The sequence below is a fragment of the Triticum aestivum genome, chromosome 3B, assembly GCF_018294505.1.
Source record: "Triticum aestivum cultivar Chinese Spring chromosome 3B, IWGSC CS RefSeq v2.1, whole genome shotgun sequence".
NCBI lineage: Eukaryota > Viridiplantae > Streptophyta > Magnoliopsida > Poales > Poaceae > Triticum > Triticum aestivum.
The window spans coordinates 93,356,772-93,369,587 of NC_057801.1; positions in this window are offsets into that span (position 1 = coordinate 93,356,772).

Sequence of the window (12,816 nt, forward strand, 5' to 3'; positions counted from 1 at the left end):
AGGCGGTGGACGACGGCGAGGCCTAGGAAGGGGACGACGCGGAGCCAGGGAAGACGCGGCAGTGGATGCCCACGCGTAGAGGTGTACGAGGGTTCACTGGTTCGCTGCGGTGTGAGGCTGCCATCGCCGCAGAATAACAGGGGGTGCGGGTGAGTAGAGGGATGGCCTGGCCAGCGGTGGGAGTAGTAGGGGGCGGTGAGGCCTCCGTGGCATCACAGCCGGCCACGGGAGGCAGGAGCATGCGGCACGGCCGGCGCTGCTTTGGGCGGCTGGAGCACGAAGTCCAGAGGTTGAAGAATCACTATGGCCGTTGGATGGACATCGTATGGTCACTGGAGCTAGAATCGTTCATATTCACTAAGTTGACAAAGCCCTCCGTCCCTGTAAACTTAGTAGGCCCACAAGTCAGCCTCCCACCAAGGTGAGTCCCAGCTAGCAGGGGGAGTATTCATTTTTTTTGTGCGTAATAAGGAGGCATTTTCGGTGGGTCCGAGATGACAGCGGGGGGAACGTTTTTTGTGCGAAATACAGAGACCCTTCCGGTGGGTCCTAGCTATCAGGTGGAGGAATCATTATTTTGCGAGTAATAAGGAAGCATTTTCCTGCGTGGGCCCCTACTGTCAGCCTTTTCCGATGGCTGTTGTTTGTTGACCATGTTGACCTTGCCGCGCCGAGAGCACAAACATGGTGGACGAGCGCGAGGCCCAGGAAGAGAACCACCCGGAGCCGGCGAAGCCACCGCAGCGGATGCCCACACTAAGGGGAGAACGAGCGCTGACTGGTCGGCTGCAGGGTGAGGCTGACGTCGCGAGAAAATAACAGGATGTGTGGGTGGTTAGAGGGATGGCCTGGCGGCAGCACAGCCAGCCACGGGAGGAGGGACCAGGCAGTCCCGCCGGCGCTGGTTTGGGCGGCTTGAGCAGGAAGATCAGAGATGGAAGAAGCACGACGGCCGTTGGATGGACATCCAACAGTCGCTTCTGTGTGTTGACTAAGTTGACAAAGCCTTGCGTATGCGTCAAAATTTTTTTTAGGACAGCGTCATCGTCAACCTAGTAGGCCCAGAAGTCAGCCTCCAAATTTGTGGAAAACAGCATACAACCCATTATCCATTATTTTCAATAATTTATAGCCCATTTCCTAATTCTTAAGGATATTTCAAGCCCATATTCTTTTTATTAGCATTACAGACCATATATTCTGGGCACTGCTAAAAAATTGAACGAAATTTTGAATATTTCGGTGGGGTCCGAACTCTTTTAATCACGAAATTTTGAGTCACGTTAAAAATAATTTTTAAAACATTATATCAATATAAAATTCAAAAAACAATTCTCCGCAAAAAAATGAATGAAATTTAGAATCTTAACTAGCAAGATGCCCGTTCGTTGCACGGAATATAAAGATGCATTTGTATGAGTAGTTTATCTTGTGGGAGAAGAGATGATATTTTAATGTAATTGCCAGTTGGCTTTGGTTTTTATAAGGGGATAATTGCATTTGAGCCCTTAGTTGTGTCACCCTTGATAGGAATACCCCTAGTTTCCTAAAACCCTCGGTTTTTTCCAAGCCCGTTTGCTCCTCTTATGGTTTTGCCCTTTCGTCACGTTTCCATCTAGTTAGTGTCGTTTGACCGTCTGTTGACCGTCTATGGACTTTTAGTTGGACTTATTTGCCCATGCTTCCTCACTCTCTCCCTAGACACTTCCATGTGGGACCCGTCACTCAGAAAACATCCCTCACTCTTCTCATTAACATGTGGGACCCACAATGGACCAAATACTTCATTCCTAAATATAGGGTGTATAGTTTTTGGCACGGAAATTAAAGAACGCACATGGAGGGAAATTTTCACAAGTTTTGGGTGAGATTACACCTGACTAATTGACATGAGTACATAGAGGAGCTTGCCTGATATAAGGAAATGTAATCAAATTCCTAAAAAAATATTCAAACGAGTGGTGCTACTCAATGCACCTTATATTTCGGATTTTTTCTCAAAAATCTATACACCTTATATCAAGGAACGGAGGGAGTATCTCTTAACAGACACTGCGCATGTTGTAAACATAATATCAATTTTGCATTACTTTTTTATGCAAAAATTAACACCGCATAAACTAATTAAAACACTCGTAATTAACACAAATGAGTACTTAAGGTCGGTCTCATCTCGAATATAATTAATCATCAATCCATAGTTGCCAGCTATACTACTAGCTAATTTGCGTCAAGTGTTAAAAATGCTGGGTTAATGTTTGAAAACACGCCATCTGTAGGACGAGGATGAGCTCGCCGGAGCCCAAGGAATCGGCGCTGGAGCTCGCCAGAGCCAAAGCTCGCCAGAGCACCCGAAATTGGTGCCGGAGCTCGCCAGATCCTCCTCGCCCGTGAGTCCCCATGATGGACACTTGGCCACTGCCGCTGCAGCGTGGAAGGAGGCCCGGGGGAGGGTCAATGGGGCGCACTGGATCTGGGCCAACGGGGGGCATCGGCGTTGGCTGGCCCACGTTGGCGTCGACGAGGGTCCACACGGACGTCAGTGGTAAACGGATCTAGAGGTGGACTTCCATGGGCGGCGGCCATGGTGGCTTTGGTGCTGCTGCTTGCTACTATTGAGGAAGAGAAAAGAGCATGGTGGAGACGAGGTAGATCAAGGCCGAGACGAGGTGGATCTGGGGCGTGGAGACGAGGAGGATCGGGGTGGTTCTCCTCCTACGGGTGCTCGGGATCAATGGCTCCACCACCGACGAGACCGCTGTTGGCCTCCCCCGCTAGCCATCGACGGGATCTCTGGCTCCACCGCCGACAAGATTTGATAGAGAGGGGGGAAGGGGATCTGATACTAGGGTTTGACCGACATGATAGAAATAAAAGTGGACCTTGGATGGTTTTCGGACTGATGGGTCCCACTTGGCACTGTCTCACTAGAGAGTGAAGACGTAGGGGCAAATAAGTCCAACAAAAAGTCGATAAATGGTCAATAAACGGTCAAACATCACTAACTGGATGGAAACTTGACGGAAGGGCAAAACCATAAGAGGAGAAAACGGGCTTGGGCAAAACTGAGGGTTTTCGGAAACTAGGGGTATTCCTGTCGAGGGTGACACAACTAAGGGCTCAAATGCAATTATCCCTTTTATAAGAGTAGAGAGTAGAGAAATCCTGAAAAAAATGATATTTTAATGCAATTGCCGGTTGGCTTTGGTTTAAAAATTTATAGCCCATTTCTTACAACTTATAGCCCGTTTTCTGGGGAAGCCCATTTCTTACTACTTACATCCCTCCTCGTCTTGAAAGATTTGCAGCCCAGCAGGGCTGAGAAAAGCAAGTAGGCCGCGGTTTTGGTATTCTCCAAAAAAAAGAACTAGGCTAGCCAATTTCAGAAAGAAAAAATATATCAACTGGGCTCGTCATGTGCTTAATAAAAGTGTAAGCGTGGGCTAGACGGGCCACAGCCCCCGCACAACGCGCAGTTGAGCTCCATCTCTGAAACTGAAAAACAACTGGGTGAGCTGCTGGGTCCCTGGTGTTATCCGCTTGTTGTGTAATTTTCTTGTTTATTGAATACATTGACAATGGCCTGGAGCCTAGTTGTAAAACAATTAGAAGGAAGTATTTTTTTGGCTTGTAATTACGAGACACCTGCTTGTAAAATGCAATGACCCTGGTGGGTCCCTACAGTCAGCCTCTCCACGTACAGTAATCTCCTAATTCCTCTTGGTTGTTGACCATGTTGACAACACCAGACGACGGAGGGCACATCGAGCTAACCAAGGCGGAGAACGACGGCAAGGCCTTAGACGGGAACGAACAACAGCCATGGAAGATGTGGCAGTGTAGTGGCAGCTGGAGGGGAGTACGAGGGCAACAACATGCAAGTCAAGCATACAAATGGTACAAAAAGCCCAAGGATTAATTGTTCATCAAATTTTTAGACAAAACCTAGATTGAACATGACAGTAACATCTAACCCAACCATTCTTTTTTGCAGTCACAAAAACAAATGGATCGGTCTGATCCATAAAATCAACATCCTGTGCAAAAAAATTTATTTCAGGATGTCTACAACTTATTGTAAATAGAAGCTGAGCACGTTTAGAAGCCCATTTATCCACCTGAAACTTCTTTTTTTGCTGTTCAACATGTTTGTCCGTGAGAAATCTCTTGCCGTAAAAATTAAGCCTCATGGACAATAGTAACTTCGCATTCAACAGGAAGAATGTGACAAAGCTTCTGTTTGCCTGGTTGGATGCATATCGTCCCATCGTTACTGTCCTCAAACGAATGTCATGAGAACTGAGAAAATCCTTGTGCTTATTATGCCAACGATTGGTTACATGTTTTTCTCCATGTGGTTCTGCCTAAGTAGACATGAAGATTGAAAACAGTTAAGGTCTGAAAAAAGAGTAAGCCGAAATAAAGTCAGCTGAACAGTTAATTCTAGTACAATATATACGGGCTTTCAATGTGCATGAAATCATCACCTCTATGTATAAATTCTCCAGAGATCGAAAGCATCGCAGCAAGCCAATAATTATGTCCAGATCAAAACTATACATTCTGTTATATATGATCTTGACAGAATCCAGCAACATTGATAGGCTATAAATGGACGAACTCTTCATTGAGCATATGACATAATATTAGTACCCAAAATCTACTCCAAGATGATATAAAACTTATGCGCACAAATGGAAAATGCAGCATATGATTACAAATGTGTAGACGATAATATACGGTACCTGAAAAAGTGAGGAGCCAAACACCCACCCCTTGTCACTATTAAACGGGTCACGAATTACACCCAAGGTCTCCAGTTTGGGCGCAGAGACGACAGTTATTTCTCAAGGTGTATAAAAATTATGAAGGAGCAACCTTTCAAGTGAAGGGGCATCTTCGATGATGAGCTGCTGTCCTTTAAAACAAATTTCAATGCTTTTAAGGTGAGGCAACTTTATTTGGAGACAACTTATACCGATTTCTATTCCCAAAACAATCAGCAAGCGCTCCAGGGCAGGGCAACTAGAGTGGATGATGCTTTGCAGTGAGGCCTCCGACAGATAAACCACCACAAGCGAAAGTTTTTTTAGCAGTGTCGGATTTCGGGTTCCGGCAGACCCTTAAGGTTTGAACTCTGGGGTGCGCGCGGAGATCACTCCCCTACCTACTCACGTCTCGTCGCCTCGCAAAGGATCTAGGCTACACTAAGAACAACACAAGGGATGCAAGGTTTATACTGGTTCAGGCCACCATTGTGGTGTAATACCCTACTCCAGTGTGTGGTGTGTGGATTGCCTCAGGGGCTGATGATGAACAATACAAGGGAAGAACAACCTCGCGAGGGGAGGGGTTCTTGCGTTGGTGGTTCTGGCTAAGGTTCGATCAGTCCCCGTGCCTTGAGAGTGGCTAGTCCTATTTATAGAGCGAGGCCCTGGTCCTCTTCCCAAATATTGAGCGGGAAGGGCGCCAACAATTGGCCATTTTGAAGGGGAACATCTAGTACACTTATCCTGACTAAAGTTGGTCCTCGCCTGGCAAAGACTCTGACGATGACGCCTTCCTGGGCTCCACGATGACCTCCATCCCGCCGTTCTGCTGGTCTTGGTCTCGTTGCACCGAAATGGTAGCCTTTGCTTGATACCTTGGCCTGCGCTTGTCCCCTTTGCATCAAAGAGGAAACAAGGACACTGCGCAGGCCGGTGCCCGCCTGGTGCCCGCCTGGCTTCGATCGTCATGGCTTGCGTCACGGGCACCTTGTGAGGTACCCCGCCTTGATCTCTCTGCCTCCTCGCGAGCCAGCCTGACGAGGCTGCGCCTGAGGAAGCTTCCTGTCGTCCGCCCCGCGAGGATTGGCCCCTCGCGAGGGTCTTGAGCTTGTGTTGACGAAGATGGGACGTGTCGGCGTTCTGGGAACGGGGGTCCCCAGACTTGCCTGCCTGCGGCCTGCGGCGTGGCTCTAGGGGTGGCCCAGCATGGCCCATCTTCATCAGCACGAGCTCAAGACCCTCGCGAGGGGCCAAGCCTCGCGGGGTGGACGACAAGGAACCTCCTCAGGCAGGGACTCATCAGGCTAGCTCGCGAGGAGGCAGAGAGATCAAGGCGGGGTACCTCACGAGGTGCCCATGACGCAAGCCATGACGACCAAGGGCGCCAGGCGGGCGCCAGCCCACGAAGTGTCCTTCTTTCCTCTTTGGTGCAAAGGGAGCAAGTGCAGGCGAGAGCATCAAGCAAAGGCATCCATTTTGGTGCAACAAGACCAAGACCAGCAGAACGGCACGATGGTGGTCATCGTGGAGCCCAACCCGGCGTCACCACCAGAGCCTTTGACAGGCGAGGACCAACTTTAGTTAGGATAAGTGTACTAGATGTTCCCCTTCAAAATGGCCAATTGTTGGCGCCCTTCCCGCTCAATATTTGGGAAGAGGCCCAGGGCCTTTGCCTATAAATAGGACTAGCCACCACAAGGTAGTGGCATCCGATTATCACCAGGAAATCGATCAAGAGAGCGACTGAGCTCCCCCTAGAAGTTCATCGCACCAACCAAGAACAAACCCTCGCGAGGCTGTTCTTCCTTGTATTGTTCATCATCAGCCCACGAGGCAATCCAGCACACCACACACTGGAGTAGGGTATTACACCACAATGGTGGCCTGAACCAGTATAAACTCTGTGTCTCTTGTGTTGTTCCTTTGATTGCTTAGATCGTAGCGAGGCGGTGAGGTGCAGGTAGGCAGAGGGAGAAATCTCCGCGCGCACCCCAGTGTTCGAATCTAGAGGGTCTGTCGGAACCCGAAAGACATTTGGTGCGCTAGGTAGGGGTGCGCCGGAATTCGTCTTCCGCCGCCCTGTTCTTCACCGACCATCGCGTCCATGTCAAACGCTCGTCGGGCCCGCGCCGAGCACCGTGCTGCTCTCGCTTCCCGTGTCGCCCTGACGGCCCCCGTCGGCGGCCACCCCCGCTGTTCCCCGTCGCCTGCCGTCAACGCTGCCACCGGCCCAACGGGGAACGACCAGCAAGCATCATCCCAGCATCCATCCATGAGGCGAGATGGCCGCACTGCTACGCCCTCACTCGCCCCAGCTGGTTCTTCGTCCCGCGCACCCCGCGCGGCCATGGAGGCTCGAGCTGCGCTCATCACGGCAAACGAGCTCCTGTGCTATCACCTAGTCGACGATGTCTACGAAGAGTGGCTCAACCGCATCGCCGAGCTCATTCGCGCCGCAGGGGGCTCCCCCGCGCCGTCCTTCTCGCTGCACCGCGCCCCGCCCTGCGCGGGCAATGAAGCTCCGAGGGCACCTCAGCCGCCTCCCCCTCAAGAAGGCGCCCTAGCCCCAAGGCGCGTGGCCCCTGGGCGGAACTCGCTCCGTCTGGCGCCAGCGCAACAAGAGTGGAGCTGCCAAGAGGTCCCTCGTCCCCAAGAAGCTGCCCGAGTGCTCCCCGCTAAGGCCCATCGTGACCACGCTCCTGTTCCAGCATGCCAAGACCCCGCGCTGCTCCCAGCTGCAGTGCATGGGGGCCCGCAAGACCAAGCTCCTCGTCACCAGAGGCCTCCCGTGGCCACAGCAGGTTGCCGCGTCTTCACCATCGAGCTGCGCAGCGTCGCGTGGCCCTGCAAGTTCAAGCCAGAGCTGCCTCCTCGCTACGACGGCACGGCCGACCCTGCGGAGTTCCTCCAGCTCCACGAGCTGGGCATCGAAGCCGCCAACAGGGATGAGAAAGTCATGGCGAACTGGTTTCCCATGGCACTCAAGGATGGGGCCCGCACCTGGCTCCTGAACCTCGCTCCAGGGACGATCTCCTCCTGGGACGAGATGCGCACCCGTTTCATTGCCAACTTCCAAGGTACTCGCGACCGGCCACCTGCCGTGAGCGACATGCGCCGCATCAAGCAGCAACCAGGGGAGACCCTGCAGAAGTACATCTAGTGCTTCAACAACTCACGCCTCAAGATTCCCAAGGTGGCCGAGGAGGCCATCATCTCAGCCTTCTTCGACGGCGTGCGTGACGTCAAGATGAAGGAGGAGCTGGCGATGCATGAAGATCTGTGCACTTCCTTGGAGCTGTTCAACTTGGCGACCAAGTGTGTCAGGGCTGAGGAAGGGCACATTTCCCTCCTCGAGCTGCCAGCCACAGACCCAGAAGAGAAGAAATCCAAGGCCAAGGACGTGAAGCGCAAGGGGGCTGCCGTGCTCGCGGCAGAACCAGGCACCAAGCGGGGCAGAGATCAGTCAGAGTCCTTCAAAGGCAGCCGGTACTATGTGTACCACGACCTCCACACCCACAACACCAACGAATGTCAAGAGCTCCGAGCCGTGCGAGAAGGGAGGATCGGCCGACGCCCCGACCGCAATGATCGTGGCTACGGCCGAGGAGGAGGAAGGAACGCAGGACGCTGGGAAGACCACGGCCCTCGCCAAGGGTGGCGCGACCGACCTCACGAGGATCGCTGGCAGGATCAGCCTCGCGAGGGAGACTGGAGGGATCAGCCTCACGAGGATTGTCCACAAGGAAACGCATGCCTCCCTCGACTGCCGCCGCAGCCAAGGAGAAACGAGGACCATCATCAGGACGATGGGGCTGGGGGCTTCCAGGAGCCGTGTGCGATCGCCTGTATCCTAGGCGGAGCTCAAGCCCCAGCCTCTCAACGCATCTTCAAGCAGTTCGCCCGCGAAGTGAATGCAGTCCTCCCCAAGCTTGAAGCCATGCACCCCCTCAGGTGGTCGGCGTGCGCCATCACGTTCAGCTCAGCAGATCAGCTCAAGTGCGCGGCACAGCCGGAGTCCTCGTGATGCTTTGCTCCCCAGTCATCAGCAACGTGCAAGTCACCAGGGCCCTCATCGATGGCGGGGCAGGGCTCAACATCCTGTCCGTAGAGACATTCAACAATCTCCAAGTGCCTTATGATCAGCTTCAGCCAACCAAGCCCTTCTCTGGAGTCACCGATGGCCCCACGGTTCCGATTGGGCAGGTCCGCCTCCTTGTCACCTTCGGGGCGCGCAACAACTATCGCACCGAGCTCATCAACTTCGACGTCGCCCACATTCGCCTGCCGTACAACGCCATCCTTGGCTACCCAGCTCTCCCCAAGTTCATGGCCGTGACTCATCACGGCTACAACGTCCTCAAGATGCCAGGAAGTGGCGGAGTCATCACGGTGCCTTGTGAAGAAAGAGATGCAGTGTGCTCCCTGGAACGAGCTTTTCAGGCCACGTCACTGGAAGACCCAGATCGCGGGAGCGGGAGGCTCCCCGAGACCGCTCCCAAGAAGAAGAAGACATCGCCAGGCCCGACCCCTTAGGAGGCAGGCCCTTCAGGGTCTGCGCCTGCTCAGGGGGGCACCTCCTCTTGTCGCATAGGAAGGCGCGCCCAGCGCCCTCCTCAAGCAGGGCTCGGGGGCTCCCTCCTGGAGGGCCATCGACCTTGCTAAGGTCACGAGGGAGGCGCTTGGGCACCACTTGGAGGCATGTTTCAAAACACGTTTCCCTCAGGAAGGAGCAAGGCAAGGAGGGCCAAACCCTCAGAAGTTCGTCAGTCAGATCACGCAGGAGTTGCAGGAGTCAAGAGTCATGAGTGGCAGCCGCCGCTTACCCGCCGCAGCTCCCCATCCAGGCGAGGATGGTGGGCTGCGCGTCTGCATCGACATCCCAGGGCTCAACCGAGCCGCCTCTCAGGAGCGCTTCTGGCCCTCACGCGTGGGACGCTGCGAAGGCCCTCCCGACAGCTACGTTCACATGCCCTACGGCTTGCCGAACGCGACTGCTGCGCGCTAGCGCCTCATGAGGAGCATCCTGGAGGCTCAGGAGGCCAGGCATTCCGCAGTCCTGGCAGAGATGGAGACGGTTCACGAGGAGCCACCAGCGCCTCCGGAACCTCCCGAGGCTCCTGGGCCTTGGGGCTCGTGAAGACCGGCTTCCGCAGACCACGATGTCCGCTACTCCAACACCCCTTCGTCTTCAACGCTATCAGGTGACATCCTTCAAGTTTCGTTTCTAGCTGGGAGCGCCCCCAGGGCTGCATTATTCCCAGGCCGCGTGGGTCCGTCCTTGCGGCATGTATCTCCTTTTTTACCTTATGTTCCTAGCTTACTTTGTTGGGGGCGCCCCTCGGGCTGCATCATTGTCGGTGTCAAAACCGGTGGATCTCGGGTAGGGGGTCCCGAACTGTGCGTCTAGGCGGATGGTAACAGGAGGCAAGGGACATGACGTTTTTACCCAGGTTCGGGCCCTCTCGATGGAGGTAAAAACCTACTCCTGCTTGATTAATATTGATGATATGGGTAGTACAAGAGTTGATCTACCACGAGATCAGAGAGGCTAAACCCTAGAAGCTAGCCTATGGTATGATTGTTGTTCGTCCTACGGACTAAAACTCTCCGGTTTATATAGACACCGGAGAGGGCTAGGGTTACACAGAGTCGGTTACAATGGGAGGAGATCTTCATATCGTATCGCCAAGCTTGCCTTCCACGCCAATAAAAGTCCTATCCGGACACGTGACGAAGTCTTCAATCTTGTATCTTCATAGTCTGGGAGTCCGGCCAAAGGTCATAGTCTGGCCATCCGGACACCCCCTAATCCAGGACTCCCTCAGTAGCCCCTGAACTAGGCTTCAATGACGACTAGTCCGGCCCACAAATTGTCTTCGGCATTGCAAGGCGGGTTCCTCCTCCGAATATTTCATAGACGATGTTGAACACAAGGATAGTGTCCGGCTCTGCAAAATAAGTTCCACATACCACCATAGAGAGAATAATATCTGAACAAATCTAATCTGCTAACATATTCCGCAGTGTGACATCACGCCACGGCCAAGCCTTTATTCGAATCATTTTACTGTTCCACCTCAGCGCGTTTAGCGAGGCAGTTTCCTTGGCACGTCTTGTCAAAGCAGAGATCGTGTCCCCTTATTCCGGGATTCTCATCAATACGGGCGTGGGTAACCCAACCGCGCCATTAACCGCGGCGCTTGGGAGATAAGCGAGTTTTATTAGGCTGGTGGGGGCTTATAGTTTTGGCCGCCCATATAAGGGGATAAGGATCCACCCTTTCCATTTACGCCTTCTTCCTCCTTTGCTTATCCATCCCTGCGCACTCGAGCTCCAGCGCCCAAGTCTGCACTTCCCACCTCAACCTTTCTCCAATCATGTCCGAAGCGGGAGGTAGATGGATGGCCTCCTCCGTCACGGAGGGGCAAATCAAAAAGTTGAGGAAGGCCGAATACTTGTCTAACGACATCACGCACCGGCTTCCAGATGAGGGGCAACTCATCCCCACCCCTGGGCCCCATGAGAGGGTCGTGTTTCTCCCCCATTTCCTCCGTGGACTGGGTTTTGCTCTTCACCCGTTCGTCCGGGGGCTCATGTTCTACTACGGCCTGGACTTCCACGATTTGGCCTCGAACTTCATCCTCAACATCTCGGCTTTCATCGTCGTGTGTGAGGCCTTCCTCCACATCCAGCCTCACTTTGGCCTATGGTTGAAGATCTTCAGCGTCAAGCCGAAGGTCGTGGGCGGCCGTCAAGCGGAGTGCGGAGGCGCCATGGTGGGCAAGATAGCCAATGTTACATGGCTTGAGGGCGCCTTCGTAGAGACCATCAAAGGGTGGCAGTCGGGGTGGTTCTATATCACCGAGCCGCGTGACCCTGAATGGGCAGCGGCCCCCGAATTCCGATCTGGCATCCCCACTCGGCTCGCATCTTGGAAAGAGAAGGGTCTGTTGTGGGGTAGTCCGGAAGAGGTGACCAGACTCCAAACCTGCATCCGAGACCTGGTGAACAAGAAGGTTAAGCTTGTCAACGTAGTCCAGATCATGCTCTTCTGGCGAATCCTCCCATGTCAACGACGGGCCTTCAACTTGTGGGAGTTCAACCCGGCCCAGCACCAGACTCTGTCCCGGATTTTCGACACAAAGCACGAGGATGCTTGGAAGGTGCTATTCAAGAGCTCCGAGGTCTCCCCACCCATCACCGAGGATCGCGGATTCTGCGCCAAGCGCCAAGCCACCAAAGTAAGCTTGCTTTTAGTCCTTCACGGGACACTTGATTTTCATAGTTTGATTCCATGTAGGATCTAAACTCCTGCTCCTTTGACAGGACTGGAAGAGGACATCCGGGCAGTTTGACCGTCCGGCCCCTTTGCCCGAAGGCCCAGCAGACGCACGCTTGACAAAGCTGTTGGTTCCGGCACCTCACGTGGTGCCGGAGAAGAAGGCCAAGAAGAAGGCCATGGGGACCCAAAAGAGTTCCCGGCGCCTGGTGGTGTCGGATTCATCGCGTGACAACCCCGAAGCACCCTCCTCCTCTAAGGACGAGGAGGAGGAAGAAGAAGAAGCCTCTCCCTCTCCAGCGGGGGGAGGAAAGAAAAGGAAGGCCGCCCCCAACTGGGGAGGCCGGAGGGTCCAAGAAGGGAGGACCCTTCTGCCGGACTATGCCTCCGATGCCGAAGACGGTGGGGAGGAATGGCCATCCAGGGTCAAGCCCCTGGCAAAATCATAAGTATCCGAATACCAGAATAACTTATGGCGCTCCTCTATTGTATGGTACCTTCTAACGCCAAATTCAATCATGCAGTCCGCCCAAGGCTCATCTTGGTGATTCGTCGAGCGGCTCCCTGGATTCGTCGGATGTGAATAGCGCTTCACTTCTGACGGCCTCCTCCCCTCTCCCTACGGACGACGCCGAGGTGGAGTCCCAAAATGGACTAAACCAGGAGGAGGTGGTCCTGGAGGCGCCGCAAGGCGACCTCCCGGACTCCAGGACCAAAGGGGGTAAAGCCCCAGAGGGATCTAAGTCCTGCCCTGGGCCGGACACCGCT